The 6,380-nt window shown below is 36.3% G+C and overlaps 1 pseudogene; it reads right to left on the bottom strand.

Annotated features, from left to right (window-relative positions):
• Window positions 1–402: 402 nt before the first annotated feature.
• Window positions 403–6,380, bottom strand: part of LOC118720216 — a 41,131-nt pseudogene continuing 35,153 nt past the window's right edge.

The raw sequence follows: 6,380 nt of genomic DNA, 5'->3' as shown, positions 1-6,380 counted from the left end.
TATGTGGAATCTAATAAACAAAATAAACTGATGAACAAAATAGATCCAGAGACATAGAAGCATAGAACAGATTGTTGAATCTCAGAGGGAAGATGGGTGGGAAGAGATCAACCAAAGAACTTATATGAGTATATCCATAACAATAGGGTGGTGAAGGCCTGAGGTGGGGGTGGGCTAGAAGTTAAAGGGGACATATGTAATAATTTCAACAGTAAAGATTTTAAACCCTCTCCTGTATTACAGTGTGTCTTTACTTAAATTCTTCCATTGAAGATACACTTCCTTTTTTTTCTCATTTGTAATTTTAATCAAAGCATTTCTAATTCTTTTTTTAACCCTTATAAAAGCACCACATTTTAATCATGTAAGTCAATTCATTTTTTTGGAAATACCATTAAAAACTCCCCTCCAGAATAAAACAATGTTCATTCCTCCAAACAACCAAACTCAAAGTCTACCAAAACAAAAACATCCACACAGGGAAAAAAAAAAGTTTAAAAAAAATCACATTCTAGGGTTCAGTGCATTTAGCAGCCTTTGCTATGCTAGCTAATCATCCTTCAGCTGACATTCAAAAAACAACACCCTAGATCAACAAAATATACATTTTCCATTTGCCTTTTTAAGTTAAAAAATAATTTAAAAAGAAAACTTGAAGGAATTCACAGTCAGTTGCCTGGCTTATTTTGATCACATGTATAGCATGTGAAGGTCAGGAAGGCTGTTTGTAGAACACGTAATGAGGGTATATTGTTCTTCAGGGTTTAGCTTTCTTTCAAACAGTGTAAAATACCCACAATTCCAAATATGAAGGGACATAGATGATCTTCTTTTAATAATTCCATAGGACAATACAGGTGTCAGAGCTGTTCTTCATAGAGTGACAGGGCTTCTGTCAAATTGACACAGTTCCCCTGTTTGAAATATTTTCCATCCTTTTTCAGTACTTTCATGGAGAGATCAAGAATCAGTCTGAGAAACTACCATGTGGAATCTTCTTCCGGAGATGTGGAGATTGGAACAGCTTTCAGATCATTAATCACATAATCAAACTCTCTCCCTTCTTTGCCGTACCTCTTCAGTACTGGAATACAGTCCTCTACTAGAACCTGATTGCAGTCTCCTTTAAGATTGTCTAAAACATCACCACATGTTTTTCGCATGTATTTCTTACATGCATCAATCACTATTTGGTCAATCTCTACCATAGTGACTATCTTCGGTTTCGGTTTGTCTGTTTCACATAAAATGCCCCCATTTCCACCTCCCAGAATCAGCATGTCTTTGCCTGTGTAATCTTCTTTGCCACTGCCCAAGATGGCCTGAGTATATGCCAAATCACTCTCAGCCAGATTGACATCTCCACTAAGGATGAGAATATTTCCAAGCTGCTTCGAGTGCAGAATTTTAATGTTCTGATAAGGTGAGTCTTCATCATACACCACTTCATCTATGTCATACTCAACCAGGTGGCCATCAGCAGTGGGCCAGTACCTGTCAATGGTCCCTCCTAGAACTATGGATAGTAGTTCACTTCACCTGCCCAGTAGTGTCTTGACTCAATTCTTTCATTCTTTCTTCTACTTTATTCAAAAGACTGTCAACTTCTTTGGCTTGTGCATCGCCATCAAAGGTTCAGCAACACCAATACATGTGGGTAAATTCTCAGATTGGCAAAGCTACTGGTTTTTTGTTTGTTTGTTTTATGTATGTAACTAAGTAGCCATGGTCCTGCCAGGTGTGCAATGACTCATCCCCTGCTCCTGGAAAATAGACTTGGGGAGCCTTTTAGGATGGTCTTGCTGTTGGCCTGAAGAGGAGGAAAGCCTCTTTGAAATTATTCAATCCTCCTTGGCTAGAACAGATGTTTTCTTTGTTGGTGAGCATGAAGTTGAGTGTGCTGTGACATGCTGCTGCCATAGTCAAGCGAGCACTGGGCCATGCCTGAGGCAGAGGCCTGGGAAACTGGGGTGGGGGGTAGAGGGTGGTCCTCGTGATAGCTCAGACAGCCGAGGAGTCACTTTTTGATGCTAAAAAAATATATTTTCTAAAAATTCAAATACCTCTGGAAAGTTAATCTCATACTATAAAATGTTATCAGTAGTTTCTACTTTTAAGTCAAGTGCTTTCTTCTTAACACTCAGTACTTCCAAAGGCATTGAAATAAAAGTTTTGAGGACAAAGTAGAAGGACTGAAATGTGGAAGACAGAAACAGAGAGCTCTGACCTGGATATACTAAAGTCTGAGTGTTCTAAGCTCCTAGAAGGCAAAGTATAGGAGATTTCAGAAATTATATCAGAAATTATTATTCTAAATTTTAATTTTGCCTGGGGTATTAAGATTGTATACCAAATCTTAAATTCCCCATATTTAGAGTATAATAAATCATCACTTAATGTTGTCCATAAATTTTTGGATACTGAGTTTAAGCAAAACAACACAAAAGGAAACCATTTTGCTGTAGGCTACTTGATTTAAGCAAGAGTTAAGTTCCTACAGAATATTCCTGATCAAACGACATCACCAAACTTCTAAATAAAGTTCAGGGTCACAGGTTGCCCAAGCTTCTCCAGGGAGTTAGGGCACAAGGTAGGAAACAATCCTCGACACAACATAATTTCATTGCAGGATCCCTTCAAATGTACATCTACACTCATTTATACTGGGGCAATTTAGACAAGCTAATTAACATAAACATGCATATCTTGGGGTTATGGCAGGAAACCAGAATACCAGGAGTAAACCCACACAGATATGAGGAGAGCAAGTAAACTCACACAGATAGTGTCCGCACCAGAAACTGATCTTTAAAATCTCAATGAGGATATAACAAAAACAGTGTTGAATGAAACGACATTATTCTAGAACCTTTTACATTCCACTTTTTATTCACTCTATCCCCCATTACTCTTACTCACATATTTACAGAATATGTAATGTTAATGAATAGTATTCTTTATAATAATATAATGGTTCTGTATCTACAATATAACAGGGTATGCACAGCTAATTGTAGGCCTTCCTAATAAATCTAGGTGGGGACCAACCTGCTATTGCATATGATATTTCTTAAGATAACAAAATACTTCTGTGTCCCATGTTAGTTCTCACTTTATAGATATTCACACCAAGCACTTGGTTAACCTGAAGAGAAGAAATGTTTGTTCTTTTTGAATTTACCTACTTTATATGCTAGACCCAATAGTGGGAGCACATGTATATCTACCCAATTTCAATTAAGGCAATCTGTCTTGTACTTTGCTTTAGTTTCTTGACATTTGGTCACACATACTATTCTGAAAACAACTCTTCATCAAGATAAGAAAACCACTATTATATCTCTTAAATATTCCCTTGTATCTCTTATCAGAAATTTAAGAACATGGTCTTACCATGACCTCTTGTTTTCCCTGAGATGGGTGAGTGTATAAATCATACTATGACTCTTGGCCATATTCATTAAGCCTTACTGTTCCCTGAAATTATCCTAATAACTTATTGATTCTAATTAGTACCTAGTATGTTGACATTCAATATATTCCTGCCACATGCCATGAAAATGAAAATTACACTAATAATGGTGTGATGTAATTCCCTAGGTAGTTGGGAAGAGAAAATATAATCACCAGCTACTATATGGTACAGCAGTCATATTTCCTTAGTATGAAATGAAACACTGTTTGTCATTGATTTCTACATACTCAGCAGATTTTAACAATCTTGGAAAAAAGGAAGGGGAGTGCCACTTTTGACTAAAGTTGACTCTCTTGAGAATGTGGAAAATTAAAATGATAGAGCAAAAGTTTCAAGCATTGTCTATTCTCCAATTTTTTCCATAAGCTTCATCAGTCCTTTACTTCCCATCAGTAATTATTGATGAGCTGTTACTGCCCAATTCCCAAACTCAAATATGACCTGATTTTCTAAAAGTTATTTTTATTTTTGGTCCAAATCAGATGTATTATAATACTAAACTTATTAGTCAAGTTATGTATGATAGATAAGATACAGGACATTCTGTATTTTTATTTGCTATATCTGGCAATCATAGAATTGGAAAATGTGTGGCAGGTTAGCAACGTGTTTAAGAATACATGCTTTAGTGTGTGACCAATTCTAGTCCATACCATGGCTTTGGCATATAATAGTTACATAGCCTTAGTAAAATCGCTTAATGTCTCTAAGCCTCAGTGTCTTCAACTGTAAATGGATATGATAATATTTAGCTTATTGGGTTTTCTCAGAATAAATTAGATCATTCATATAAATTGGTTAGTATAATGCTCAATAACTGTTTATTTTTCTTTTTTATTCAGTGTGCCTGCCTACATAAACATTTAGAAGGACATTTCAAAGAACCAAGGCATATAATCCTGAAGTAAACAAAAGACAATGCATGAGAAACTTTAAGAATTTAGTGAATGCTGCTCTCTGGCAGGCTCTGCTAACTGCTTGAGTTTCTGAGAACAAAGTCCTACTCATAGCAGTGCTTGTACACTATTGGAGAGGCCTTCGTTAAGCATTTGAGGTAGATAAATAATTGAATGTTACTAAAACACAATTTGGAATCACATTCTGGTAGCAAAGTTGGCATATTTATGTGAGCTTTTTCTTCTAAATATTGTACAATGTATCTCTCCAGAATTTATTCTTGCTTGTTTCTTTTCTGTAAGAATAATTTGCCTCTGTTTCTCAACCCTCTCATTCATGCATTCATACTTACTTGATAACTCCAATACCACTGTATTAGTTTGCTAGTTATCCCTTCACAAAATACCAAAGACTAAGTAGCTTAAATGAAATGCATTTTCTCATAGTTCTGGAGGTTAGAAGTCCAGGATCAAGATGTCAACAGGTTTGGTTTCTTCTGAAGCTTTGCTTTTTGACTTTCAGGTAGCCACCTTCTTGCTGTGTTTTAACAAGATCTTTCTTCTATATGTGTGTGTCCAAATTGTCTTCCTTTGTGTCCAAATTTATTCTGCTTATAAACCCAGCAGTGAGAGGAAATTAGGTTCCATCTCAGCCTCACTTTAACTTTTTCTAGGAATGATAATTTTTTTTAAAAAATTATTGAATGTATTGGGATCACATTGGTTAATAAAATTATATAGGTTTCTGGTCTACAATTCTATAATATGTCATTTGTATATTGTATTTTGTGTTCACCACACAAAATCAAACCTCCTTTTGTCACCATTTATTCTCCCTTTACCTTCTTCTATCTTTCCCACCCCCTATTCTCTCTGGTAATCACCATATTGTTGTTTGTATCTATGAGTTTTCCTTGCTTAATTCCTTCATATTTTTCACCCAAATCCATGACCCCATTCCTCTATAACAGCTGTCAGTCTGTTACCCATATCTATAAGTTTTATGACCCAGCAATTCCACTTCTGGGAATACAGTATTTTCAAAGAATCTCCAAACACCGATTCAAAAGAATCACTCCTATGTTCATTACAGCATTACTTACATTAGCCAAAATCTGGAAATAGCTCAAGTGTCCATCAGTAGAAGGGTGGGTAAAAAAGTTGTGGGACATTTAAACAATGGAATACTACTTGGCTGGAAAAAGGAAGGAAATCTTACCCTTTGCAACATCATAGATGAGCCTAGAGCAGTGTTTCCCAACCTTCTCTCATGATGAGAATCACCTGGTGGAGTTGTTAAACCACAGATTCCTGAATTCCAACTAAGAAGTGCTAAACTAGAATTTTTGAGAACATATAGGTAAAATTGCATACCTAACTTAGTGCTCTGTATATAAAATCTGTCTTAGAGCACTAGTTAAGTATACAATTTTACCTATATGTTCCCAAAAATTCTAGTTTAGCACTTCTTAGTTGGGATTCAGGAATCTGTGTTTTAACAACTCCACCAGGTGATTCTCATCATGAGAGAAGGTTGGGAAACACTGGCCTAGAGGGTATCATTCTAAGGAAATAAGTGAGTCAGAGAAAGAGAAATACCATACGATTTCACTTATATGTGGAATCTGATGAACAAAGTAAACTGATAAACAAAATAGTCTCACTTTAATTTGATTATCTCTTTAAATACCCCCGGTGCAAATAGAGTGACATTCTTTTTTATTTTTATTAAATCTTTATTGTTCAGATTATTATAGTTGTTCCTATTTTTTCTCCCCCATAGCTTCCCTCCACCTGGTTCCTACCCCATCCCATGCCCTTACCCGCACCCCCCCCCCCACTGTCCTCATCCATAGGCGTATGATTTTTTCCAGTCTCTTTCCACACCCCCACACCCCTTTTTCCCCAAGGAAGAAAACCTCTCCTTACACTTTACTTCTGCAGCTCCTGTGAGTCTCAGTGTGCTTCTCTATTCCCTTATAGTTGTAGAATTTCCACTCAGCCAGCCT

The sequence above is a fragment of the Pipistrellus kuhlii genome, unplaced genomic scaffold, assembly GCF_014108245.1.
Source record: "Pipistrellus kuhlii isolate mPipKuh1 unplaced genomic scaffold, mPipKuh1.p scaffold_m20_p_16, whole genome shotgun sequence".
Classification (NCBI taxonomy): Eukaryota; Metazoa; Chordata; class Mammalia; order Chiroptera; family Vespertilionidae; genus Pipistrellus; species Pipistrellus kuhlii.
This window is presented reverse-complemented; position numbering and strand designations above follow the sequence as displayed.